We start from the raw sequence: 13,766 nt of genomic DNA, 5'->3' as shown, positions 1-13,766 counted from the left end.
GTGGAGATAGGCGCCGGTCATGTAGAGTTTATATGGACGATCTGGTATGTCATTCAGAAATATGTCGTTCATATGAGGGTGTCAAATATAATGTATTTTCCAATGTTTCCCAGCTACGGGCGGTTATGACATTCGATTATTACCTGATTTCATCTCCAATACTTTCAAATTTATATTTTCTGCTTCCCCTTACAACCCCGTTTTATTGTGTCGTGGCGCATGATGGATTACACGCGCTTTTATTCCCGACATGAAAACAAAAAGTATTGAGCAGGAAAACTGTTCTGTCTGTTCCAAGTTAGCTCGCTGCACCGTGGGACCTGTTTCAAAGGGGTCACAGCAGAATCAGGGAGGCTCCCAGTATATGTCAATTGAACACAAATATTATATAAGTGCTGCTTCCAGTTACCCTTCAGTAAATGACTGAACTATACATATTAGCGTCAGATAAGGCCAGGCAAATGCTCGGAGAATGTCATAGAGCAAGACCTGAGGTATCTATTCCACTTGCAGAACTGAGTGGTTCAGCTGGTAGAGCAATGCCCTTCTGAGCTCCAGTTGGCGTATTCGATTCCGACTTAGTCTGGCGATATTTGGAAGTACTCTAAATACACCAGCCTCGTGTCGACAGATTTACGGGCATGTAAGTGAACTCCTAGATCCGAAAATACTAAAAGCAGTTCGTAGAACGTGAAGCCAAATACATTATTTGTCTTATTATTATTATTATTATTATTATTATTATTATTAATATATTCTAATCATAGTCTAAAAGAATTACGGACACACACATTACCACGGATCCTGTATTAATACAAGTCGCTAGACTGTTTATACACAAGGGGTAGATGATAAAATACTGTATATTCCTATACAAAAATTCTGCGTTATAATAATCATCGTTCGTTGCTTAATAGTTTAGTCTCCAGGGTTGGTTTCTTCCCCGGACTCAGCGAGGGATCCAGCTTCTACCACCTCAAGGGCAGTGTCCTGGAACGTGAGATATTGGGTCGGGGATATAACTGGAGAGGTGTAATGATGATGATGATGCTTGTTGTTTAAAGGGGCCTAACATCGAAGGTCATCGGCCCCGAGAGGTGTAATAGTGCCTCACCCGGGTGGCCTCAACCGCTACGCTAAACAGGAGCCTTGTTGTGTGATGGGATGATTAGGAGCGATAGGCGAGGGAAAGGTAAGGAAGCGGCCCTGGCGCCAAGTTAGATACCAACCCGGTATTTGCCTAGAGAAGAAGTGGGAAACCGCAGGAAACCACCTCGAGAATGGCTGAAGTGGTAACCGAACACCCTCTACACAGTTGATCTAATACCATGTTTCAAATTTCATGGCAGAATCGGGAATCGAACTCAGCCTCTGGGAGCGGCAGGTAATAACGCTAACCACTACACCACAGAGGCGGTCTACAGGTAATTAACTTATTTTATAACTAATTTTATAAGTCCATGGATGAATGCTACGAAAACACTGCTGCAGTAATGCAATATACTTCAAATATTAATTGCTATGAAGAAAGCTTGTATGGTGATGCTGAAAATCTCCGGAAGAATCAGACCAATCGAAAATTCGTTGAAATGTCAAGAGATGATAATGTTTTAGACACTGAATCAGCCAGGTATGATCCGAAGATAACAGTTTGTTCCTTATTTTTATAAGCAGTTCTTCCTCCACCATTCCGGGAATGTTCCTCTTTATGCTAGAAGAGGATATTGTCCTGTTAGAAGCTCCATGCAGTCAATGTCATTGCTTATTTTGACATCAGAGCTTAGCTAAGCAAGGGTCAAATGATATTGACACATTGAACCCTGTAAACTACCGTTCCACCGTCGGTCATTGCCACAGGTGCTTCAGTACAACAATATTGATTCTCAGATCTTAGGGTGTGTATGATTCTTTCTTGTCAATTCATCGACCGATCGACAGGGTTCAGAGGAGAGTATAACTACTTCAAATAAGGAGCAAAATATGTTTACTAAAAATTTTTGAATTAAATCACAAAAATCTCGGTTACTGAACAACAAAAAAAAAGAAAGAAAAAAAGAAATGAAATATTTCCAACAATGTTGTTATAAAATCAGTCACATTGCATAACGTGAACGGCGAAAGTATCTAGAAATTGTTTACATTAGGGTCTTCCAAGGTTTGGAAACACAATATATGAAAGTAGCAAGATACCCGCACTTCGCTACGGTATTATAATGAAATTTATAATTGAATGCTTAACGTTTTATATATAGCCGACGAAATTCGCGATCTAACTGGTTTTCTGAGAGAATCCGCCCAAATTCGCGATCTGACTCGTTTTCTGAGAGTTTACGGCAAAGTTCCTCCCAGTTTTCAATCTTTCTTTCCAGCAATCGATTTCGTACTTCCCGGGCTAGGTCAGGTACTCCACCCGGTCAGTTCGGTCCCTAAATCTTTGCCATCTTTTCCTATAAGCATTTTTAATATGGATCAAATCCTTGAGAAGATCCGGCGTGGTGCCTTCTTGAGTGCCACGGCGGTACTGAACCCGCGGCCGGACTGCAATCGTGGTCTTTACCCGGCCAGGGCCCGTTTCCAGCATGGTAGGCACATTTCGACGACGGTCCTGAAGAGTATTATTATTATTGTTATTATTATTATTATTATTATTATTATTATTATTATTATTATTATTATTATTATTATTATTATTATTATTATTATTATTATTATTATTATTATTATTATTATTATTATTATGCAAGATCGCTACTTGGCAGTAAATTACATCTGCTGCCATTGTCATTGCTGACAATTTGACCAGCACCATCGTCGCGCGTAGGCAAGTGCGCGAGATATCTGGCGACACGAATGATATACTTACGTGCATTATTGACCTTATTATAGAGGTGAACAATAGAACGGTCAATAAAATTCTTATCGTTTATTTCAAATGTGTTTAAATTTTTATTTATTTGCCAGGAGAATCAACTGTAATCTATCTTTATGTTCTCCAAAGGAAAATATGGTTCTTGAAATCGAGAAAGATTAAAATGATCACTTTATGATCAGAATAAGTACATTATGAACAGTAAAATCAATTGGTCTCAACTCCTTTTTCATCCCACCGCCGTTATGTTGATTTACTCCTCCCGCGCCAATAAAGAAGGCGTGTTTCCTTTTGTTTAAAGAGGATTCCAAACACCAATTTTTACATCTGTTGCCTTCAGTTCTGAGATATAAGCCTTCCCATTGTGATAGTACATATATCACACCCTCGCAATATATGTAGAATTGAGAGATGTTATTGTCAATATTCGATTTATTATTACATTTATTATTATTAATAATATTATTATCAGTATTTCAGTTGTATATTTTGTCATTAATATTTGTAAGCTGGAAGGTATCCATATGTAGTATGAGTAATTTGTTTTGTATGGCTGGGAAAACATTGCTTTAATAACTCTGGTATTTTTATGATTCATGCCGGCATCGCAGTGTCTTATGAGATGTACTTCTTGTTGTTGTCTTCGGGAAGTTCTATGAGTCATGTAAATATCCCAGTCTGGTGAGATTAGCTTGTTATTTTAAAAGGTAAGTTCTATGACTCATGTGAAACACCCCAGAGTTTGTTTATGTCTTGGGACCAAGAAGGAGTTCACAGCGTGGACTTGACAAGAGGATCTACCGTGATTGGCTGGCGAGGACCAATCCAGACGTATCATGTTAGAGGAAGGGGAATGCTGAGGTCTTTATACACTTCGACATCACAGCGGAAGGAACTACAACTGGACACACGGTACGGGAAAGAAGGAGTGCTGGCACACTGTGCGAGAAGGAAGTAGTGTAGACACACTGTACGGGTAGGAAGTGGTGATAACACGATACTGGAGTGAAACTGGATATGCGGTGCTGGATTGACGCTGTTGCAATATACTGGACTGGACTTCAAACGTTTGTGAAAGTAGTCTTATTTGTGGAACGTAGTATTTTTATGTTTGTGAAAAGTGACTGACATACAACTTAGTATTGTAGCACTTGTAGCGGCCTGGCATTATATGTTGGTGAAAGCTATCTCAGACTTTCCATAATTTATGTTTAAGATCGACAAGCGTGTGTTGCTCAAATGTATATATCTCTACAACAAGTGTTAAAGTCAGTGAACACAGTATTACGAGGTACAGTATCCGTGTGATATTATATGTGCTGATTATGAGAATCGGCAAGTCGTGTTGATACAGAGACAGTGAAGGGTTCTTATCTACATATATGTTCTGTATTCAACGGACTAGCTACAAACGGTGGCTGAGTTCTCGCTTTCGTTTTCCCACTGTTTTCATTGATGTTGTTGTAAATATGGAGTCTTCCAGCAATCTTTTGTTTGTGTATTATAAGAGTATTTTGGTGTGTTGATGAGGTGCTCATGCACGGATTTTATTGAAAATATAGTTAGATATTTTAGAATCAGTGGGGTTATTAATGAACCTAGGTGAAGTTCCTACCTATTTAGTCGTTTTCAGAAGGTTAGGTAAGGCCTGAAGCAGATGTACCAGTACGCAGCATTATGTACACGCCCTGGGATATAATGAATTATCATGCTCTATCTAAATTTGGGGGATCCATTCTGGTGAACTCTGGCGCCCATACTACGGACACTTCGATTAATTATGCTTACTAATTTAATTTATTTCAAGTATTTTATTCAGTTTTTGAGTAATGTTATTTATTTATATATTTATTATTCAGATATTTTATTTGGTATTCATCAATAGTTACACCATAAAAAGAATTCAATTTTTTCACATCCTTTCAAACTCACCCGCACTTAAGTGAATTTGCCGTTAAAAAGCACTTGTTTAAAGTGAAGGATCTTCTAAATATCAATTATCACGACTCCAACAATTTCATTTTTTGAGGTATGTGTCCTCATAAAAGGAATTCAACTCCTTTCCAGCCCCGCCCCCCAGGATGATTTCCATCAAAAACGCTTTTTTTCTTTGTTTATAAAGGAGGTCCAAATACCAATTGTCACGTCTGTAACATCCTTAGTTTTTATTAGATGTAAGTATCCTCATACAATTAATACAATTAATTTTTCAATTCTTTCACCCCCCCTTTCATTGGATTTTCCGGGAATACGTGATTCTTTAATTTTAAAGCAGCTTCCAAATACTAATTTTTACGTCTGCAAATTCCTTAGTTTTTGAGCTAACAGTATCCTCATACAAATAATTCAACTATTTTTATCAATTTCCTTCCCCCTTTAACTTAGGTAGATTTCCGAAAACAAAAAAATACTTATTCCTTTATTTTTAAAGGAGATTCCAAATACCAAATTTCACGCCTGTAACCTTTAGCTTTTGAGGTATCAGTATCCTAATTAAAAGAATTCAGCCCCATTTTCAGGCACCTTTACCCCACTACCTAATTTTTTCTGAAAACAAAGAATATATGCTACTTTATTTTTTGGAGAGATAAAAAATACTATATTTCACTTCGTTAACAAGTTATCTTTTTGAGATACACTGTAGAAATGCTCATTCTAAAATTTCAAACCCGTTTTAGTTCCCATTAAGTGGAGTTTCCAAAAACAAATCACCTATGTTTCTTTACTTTTACAGGAGATTCCAAACACCAATTTCTTCGTCTGTAACATTTTACGTTTCTTACATTATGAACCCATGACCTTTGTGCCCTAAGAACATTATGCATAATGTAACAATTAAACTAAAAGTTGGATTCTTGATAGCATGGATTTGACACGTGACGAGGGGGTGATTACCTTCGGTCCCACGCTCTGGGGTACGTGACGTCAACCACACGTGTCGACGGCGGAAGAATCTCAAGTCATTTTTATGAACTATTTCAAAGCGCGTGTACATGGCGTGACCACGCCAAGTCAGAAAAATATAGTGCCTATCAAAGGAGGTCAATCATCTCACAAATCGAACCCGTAAAAATTTTAAATGTCCGTGAACACTACCGCCAGAAATGTAGCAAGCATGTAGTCACTTTCAAAACTCTTGAAATTGCAGTTTAGGTAAGTCAGAAAATTTATAGAAATTTTCTTGGCGGCAAAGGGAGAGATCCGAAGAGAGGGGGTAACTGCTATAAATATGAAGGGACGCCATGACGAAGCTTCCTTCTCCGGCATTTGTGATACAAAGCGGACGAAAAATTGTTGAGCTGCTCTGCGAAATCAAACCAACGAAAGTAGACTGAGTTCAACTGCAGATTTTAGCCATTGCGGCTAAGTCTTGACTCCATGAGGAGATAGTTTTCTTGAGTGAAATAATTGTACCAGATAGGACGGTCAAAGTACTGAATAAATTCTAATGTGATTAAGAAATTCGTGTGCGTAAATAACTATAGTCCATCGTGTGCACTCAACAAACAAGTGAAGGGTATTTTCTTTTTTTATGCTTTATTCCAGGAAACCTGAAGAAAATTAATAATGAACTGTGAAGCCATGAATGTAAAAATGGCTAACTAAAATGACAGGGTCACAGGTGAGCCCTATGACGAATACTGGCGTGACATGAGGCAGGTGACTTTCCATCTTACTACCTCTTATATCTTGTCTCGTGATTTCTTGTATTTGAATGGGGATATACGACGCAGTGGTCACCCCCACTAAGTTTTGTAAATGTGAGAGTACGACTAAAAGAGTCATTTGTTTTATTTTCCACTTGGATAAAATTTTGAAGTCTTGCGAGGGCCGTATAATGTTGTAAAAAGTTATTGAATACGGTTCCGAAGTGATATCACGTCCAATGTAGATCGTCATCCGTGTGAGTGTACTGCCTGTATTTGTGATGTCAAAGTAAGATGTTCATTCGACGTAAAATTCTTCTGTCTGCAATTTGACGTTAATAATAATAATCCATGGTTACTCATTTTCAATCGAGTGGAAGCGCACTGTCGGGTGAGAGCCTAGGGTGATGAATTTGGTCACGGAGAGAAACGTTTTTTTATGCCCATTTTAAACTGTGTCTGACTGACAAATAAAGGATCTAGTAGAATGTTTCAGTCATTTCTCGTAAAAATCAAGTTATTAAATACGATATCATTTATGCGAAGTTATTCATGATTAATGCATTGTGCGATATTAGACGTCGGGAATTCTAGTAAGGATTTTATTCCAGTTCTTTGTCGATGATAATTGTGGAGCTGGGAAACAGAGGTTAGTTTGTTGATATGAGATTTGTGAATCAGGTTGGACCTGTCATTGAAGCCGGGACACGGAAGCCCGAGGAATGTTTTATATGAGTTGAGATGAGATGTGCGAATCAGGTTAGAGTCCTGTCATTTGAAGCCGGGACATGATAGCCCGAGGAATATTTCATAATGTTGAGAATGGAAAGAAATTCATAGAAATCCATAGCGGTATAAATTGGCGACGCGTATAATTAGTGTGGGCATCTTGAAGCATAATCTGTGCATTTTGTTGGTTAGAATATCGTATTTGTTTAATTATGTCGGCAGAGTTTAAAAGGTGAGCATTTTGAGAAGCCAGTCAACTGGAACAAACAGGTGTTTCATGTAACTGCCAAGCGGACTGGGGGTGAGAGGCCTCGGCTGAGCGGGGATGTAACGGGAAAAGAGTGGAGTTGAGATTGTACTGTAATTCTCGGCCAGGGGAAACGTTAAAATGCTGGATTTAGTTGAAATTCATAGCCGGTAATGATCTAAGTATTGTGAAATACTGTAATTGGGGACGTAATGAACATTTGAAATCACGAACTTTGAGTATAAGGAACAGAGTAACCCAATTTCAGAGTTGTCCAAAATATAGAGCGATGGTCGTGACGATCGGTTTGTCTGTGAGGGGTGTGCAAAATTCATAATGGTAATGACGAGATATGACATCGTAATTATATGGCGAGTTGTTTGGTTTGTACGTAGATTATTAGGATATCCAAGTGTTAATAACGGTTAGGACTAGATTAGATTTTTAAGCGTGATATCACGAGACAGGATATATATAGCTGGACATGAATTATGTAAAATTCTTTTCCAGCCAGATAAACATCGCAATATTGAACTCACATCACAGCTGCGTAGAAATTTGTGAAGAAACCAGAGTCCTCGGAGATAAAATTTGTTGTTCGTTAATATTTCGTTAAATCATTTAAATTTATTTAATTATTAAATTCAGTGAAACCGCATTTGAAATAACTTTAATCAAGCGAATAACTTGGAGATGCATTCTGGAAATTTTAGTTTGTTTTCTGGGGAATGTTAACATGTAAAGTAACGATTAAGGGGACATATCCGAAGGAAATGGATTTTACTGCCACAAAGTTTGTGAGCATTGCTATTGTTGTAATTATTGAACTTTGATTGATTGAGCAGTGAATGTGCTGGGGATAGTAAAGTGGAACTTTGGTCATAAACCGATGTAACTAAATTGTGTTTAGCCTTCAGCCTAGAAACTTGGATGGTCAGGGGGTCATCAACCTCAGTGACTTAGATTAGGGCCATATGCCAATTTAGCATCATTTCCTTGCGGTCATCATCCACAATGACCTTAAAGTAACTTAGAAGAGTAGATGTCGGTCCATGACATAGACGCAGGTCACATCGATTCCATTAAGGGTCCATGCCGTAGAACCACTGTGTGGCACACACCGATTGGACGGCCTTAATTATTCCCAGAGTCCAGAGTTCGTGTTACGAGGGCTGGACCATAACGAATCACTATGATGGTACATGTGGTCTCACATGGAAGCCGAATTTAAGGATTTCCAGACTTTCCTTTCTTTAATGATTAATAATTGAGATAATGGTTTCTAGTAAGAATGCCCATCAGGCAGTTACGTTAAAGTCTCACACCAGTGTTCTGACGTTTATGTAAAAATGATTGTGGTGTCCAGTGGACACAATTGACTTCTCTGATACTGTTGACACACCATGATGGCTTCAGAATTTTCCTGAATAAATAGGAATCTTTTAAATAGACCTTTCATTCCAGTAGATAGATTAGAATTAATGAACCCTACCTTTACCTCAGCAAGTGACGAAGAACCCGAAACGACCCAAGAGACAGATCTCATGAACTTTGCTGATAGGTAAGGAAGGTAGGTATCCCTCAATATGGACCTAAAGGGTTCATTAAAATGGCTTCCAACGTGGTGGCGGCAGTCACTTAACAGTGGGGCTTAAGTTACGATAGCGAGGAGGATCATTGTACACGTTGTGCATCAGTAAAATGTTGCCCAACGTGGTGGCTTCATTCACTTAAGAGAGGGCCTAAGTACATCAAGAGAAGAACTACAAGTTAGGTTGGTTGACATCAGTGAAACGATGACCAATTGTAGGATTGTTATACGTTGGTCGACATTAAGTTGTCGCACCAACGATGGGGCATAAGTCACGATAACTATGAGGGAACCTAAGTCACGATAACGATAAGGATATTTTGGAAAAATCGTGTACTAGAGGAAATGAGAAATAATGTTGAGGCTATGCCACATTATGGATGATAAAATCGTGCGCCAGAGTTGATAGTGAACTCGAAGAAATAGATAAACGCCCGATGAGTAAGGCTAGGAGATACCACTATGAGAATAATTTATCTACTGAATGAAAGGTATAATTTAAGTGTGTTAGTGTAATTTCCCGAATTTTTGAATACTGGTTTGAGTGTTTTGGCTGATCACTTTGATCGAGTGAACATTGAATTTCACATTTTTACTAAATAAAATTTTAGAGAATGTTGCATTAACAGTGTGATGTGTTAGATAGGAGGATGTTGTGATGTTTATCGTTGTAGTCCTATTATACGCCGTGGAAGTCTCGGGCTCACCGATGACCTATCGTTTTCTGTTAAATACAGTATGTTTATGCAGGAGGGAGAATTGATCCAAGGGCAGGTGGTCCAAATGATCAAGGACTTAATGGAGAGGATGGAAGCCAATAGGAAGGACTTAAGTGAGGATATTAAATCTATGAGTGTAAGGTTGGAAACAGTGGATAATAAGCTAGAGACAGTGGACAATAAATTAGATAGTGCAGATGTAGAATTAAAAGGTATGAAGGAAGTTGTTCAAAATGTTGACATTAAAGTGCAGGACACTCAGGATAGTTGTAAGGAAGCTAGCGTTGATATTAGGAAGGACATTGGTGATTTAAATGTGAAGGTGGAGCAGAACACTAAAGCACAGGTTGACTTTAAACATGAAATAAATCAGCAGTTCATGGAAACTCGCGAGCTACATCGTGTTCTCAGTGAAAATCAGGACATAATCAGAGGGGACCTCGATAGGCACGTCAACGAAAGTAGGGAACTACATAAGCAGTTGATGTCAGATCAAGCTGAGCTTAGGGCCGATCTGAAGACAGAGGTAGAGAAGTTCAACATCATGCGTGAAGACGATAAGTTAAAGGTCTTCACAGCAATGAATGAACATAAGGAAATGTTGTGTAAAGAGATAGCCGTCGTAAATGACAAAGTAGACCAGATATCCGAAGACGTCAAGGCAACTGTAGACCAGCGTATTGAGGCCATTGACTTTAAATTAATCCAGATGAATAAAGAGGATATGAGAAAATTAGGTACAACTCAGGAAGAAACGGCTAGGAGCATTGAGGAGGTACAAGCAGATATTGAGGAACTAGGAAAGGATCTAGGCGATACAAGGGTAGACCTATCGAAACAACTTAAAGATACCCAAGGTAAGGTCATAACACTGAGCGACGAGTTGACATCTGTTCATGAGGCTCTTAAGGGGGAAGTTAGTGCCCAGAAATTAGAACTGGATGGGTTAGTGAGCAATATCGTAGGAGTCCAGGCCAAGATAGAGGAAGTGGTTAGTAAATCTCGCCACACCTCAGATATGTCGTTCAGTTGTCCTAGCAACACTAGTAGTCCCATACATCTTACAGGGAACGGACAATTTGACAATTCTACGCATTCTCAGGGGCAAAACGTCACTAATGTCATAAACATGATTCGACTTAAGGAAGATCAGCCTAAGAAATTTGATGGCAGTGGTACCCAGACGCCAAAGGGTTTTCTTAGAGAACTTAGAGAGTATATTCGCGATAATAGGATACCTGAAGAGAGGCAACTAAGGACTGTGGAACGGTACCTAGATGGAGTTGCGTCGCTGTGGTTCAAAGGTTTCCGATATAGCTTTGACACGTTCGAGGAATTTCAGACCGCATTTTTGGGCAAATTTTGGAATTCTGAGATTCAGCAGAACCTAAGGCTAGAGTTATATAGTCGCCGGTATAACACCGCAGGACCGCCGAAATTTTCGTTATACTTTACCGAACAATTAGTTAAGTTCAAGGAACTTGAATCAGCCCCAAGTCAGCAAGAACTGGTTCAGGCTATCCAGAAACAGTTCCCACCAGATATCCAGAGAATATTAATTGCTGCGAAGGTCGAAACCCCGATGCAGGCAGAATTGATATTGCGACAGCTGGACCAGACCCATTCGCATCAATGGGCCCCGCGAATAGTCAGGCATTCAGAGCACCAAGTGAATGTCGTGAATCACAGCCAGGAGAGCGCGCCAGATAGGGAAGTTCCACGAGCACCGAGATATGAGAATGAGGGGCGGCGGTTCGACACCAGGCCATACCAAGGTAGGAAGAACTGGGAACAGCCCAGATACCATCATGAAGAGTGGGACAGACGCCGAGAGCAATGGAGAAGAAACCAGGGTCGATACCAGGGGAACTCAGATCTAAGACGAAGGAACCCACGCGGGAATGAAGGCAACAGAAGAGGGGATGGTTACGAAACTTCCAGACGTTCTGACCGTTGGCACGGGCCTGAAGAGAGAAGGAGAGAAGGGGACCAGTATTTGAGAGAGCTGAGGTCAGGTACCGGACAGGACAAATGGAAGGACAGCATCCAACGAAGGGAATTCAACACTGACTGTGTAGGAGCTCAAGACATGTCCCATACTGGAGCTATCCGAAAGACCTACCACCAGGATAGGGAATTAAACCCTAACGCGCCTCATTTCGACGAAAGTCTGAATTCGTCAAATGAGCGGAAAAAACCGCCAAATTTCCAGTAGTGGTTACGAGACAGGATTCCCACACACAGCCTGAATATGTTTCTCGCGACGGCTGGATAGTAGCCCAGGTTGACTCCTGGATTATACAACTAGATGAATTAGTGGAAGACCACCTCAGACAGGAGGTTAGGAAAATAAGAGAGCTACCAATCATTAATGTCAGGATATGCAACTTTAAGGTGAGCTGTTTATTGGATACAGGCGCCAGCATCAGCTTAATTTCACAAAATTTCTTTAACGAATTGTCTACTCGGAAGAAATTGCCAGAAATTCCTGTAGCAAATATCAAAATTAGAGGAGTCATTCCCGACAAAACTGCCATTTGTAAAACGCAGACATTTTTGGATTTGCAGATAGGAGACATGACATTTTCGCATCCTTTTGTCATAATTTCAAAGCTGCACTATAATGTTATTCTTGGAGCAGACTTCATTTGTGAAAGTAATGCCGTCATCGATTTAGGAAGGAGAGAGGTGAAATTTAGGAAGGATGACGGACCGGAATTAGTAGCTCTAAACGAAGAATCATTGGGTCAGACTGGGAGAAGAATGTGTGAGGAAGAAGTCCATTTCACTACCGTTTCTAAGGAGGCAGAAGAGGAGATAGAACAGGGAACAGAAGAGGTCAACCAGGAAGAGTGGGACGTCCTCGAGATTGAATTGGGAAAGGCTGTAGAAGATTTGATAAATCAGAAAGTATCAGAATGCCCAGGGACGGCGGAAGAGAAGATGAAGTTGAGGGAACTACTTCTCAAATATCAGGATGTATTCGATTCAAAGCCAGGATGCATTCCAAATTTCAAATATGTGTTGGCTGTAAATAGTTGGGAGCCGTTCAAACGTAGGCCGTATCCCATTCCGGAGAAACATCGCCAGGAGGCTGGAAAATTATTAAAGAGATGGAAGAAAGTGGGTTGATTTCCAAGGCAAATACACCATTCGTTAATTCCTTAGTTACCATTCAGAAGCTCGACGGGTCCCTGAGGGTGTGCTTGGATGCGAGGGTCGTAAATGACAGGCTAATCCCTGAAATTGATAGAGCTCCTCCCATCAAAGAAGTTATTAGGAGGTTTAGGGGCAAGCGCCGCTTCACTAATATTGATCTGACCTCGTCGTATCATCATATAATGCTCGATGAGAAGTCAAGATTGTTTACTGGATTCCTGTATGACCAGCACACGTATGTTTTTAACCGTCTCGCGTTTGGAATAAAAACGCCGGTGCAGCTCTCATACGCGCCCTAGATCGCAACCTCACCGAACAAGTTAAGGCCATAACTACGCGATATGTCGATGACATATTGCTTTCGTCGAAGGATTTCGAGGAAAATCTTCATCATCTCGAGTTGCTACTCGAAAATCTCAGGGTGGCTGGTTTTAAGATCAACTTGAAAAAATCAAATTTCGGACAGGAGGAAGTTCTCTTCTTAGGACACATAATTGATGGTGAAGGAGTACGCCCTAACCCAGTGAAATTGCAGGCAATTGACAACTTTTCAAGGCCTATCAAGGTAAAAAGCGTCCGACAGTTCTTGGGTATGAGTCAATTTTTCAGTGATCACTGTCCAAATTATACGGAGGTTGTGGCTCCATTGCAAGATTTGCTAGTAAAGAACAATCGATGGAAATGGTCTAGGGAACATGAGATTTCTTTTCGGGATACTAAGGAGATGTTAGCTAGAAGTGTGAAGCTAGGGTACCCGAATTTCGATAAGGCCTTTATCTTGCAAACTGATGCTTCCACCGTAGGG

This window comes from Anabrus simplex, chromosome 2, assembly GCF_040414725.1.
Source record: "Anabrus simplex isolate iqAnaSimp1 chromosome 2, ASM4041472v1, whole genome shotgun sequence".
NCBI lineage: Eukaryota > Metazoa > Arthropoda > Insecta > Orthoptera > Tettigoniidae > Anabrus > Anabrus simplex.
Note: the sequence above shows the minus strand (reverse complement) of the source record.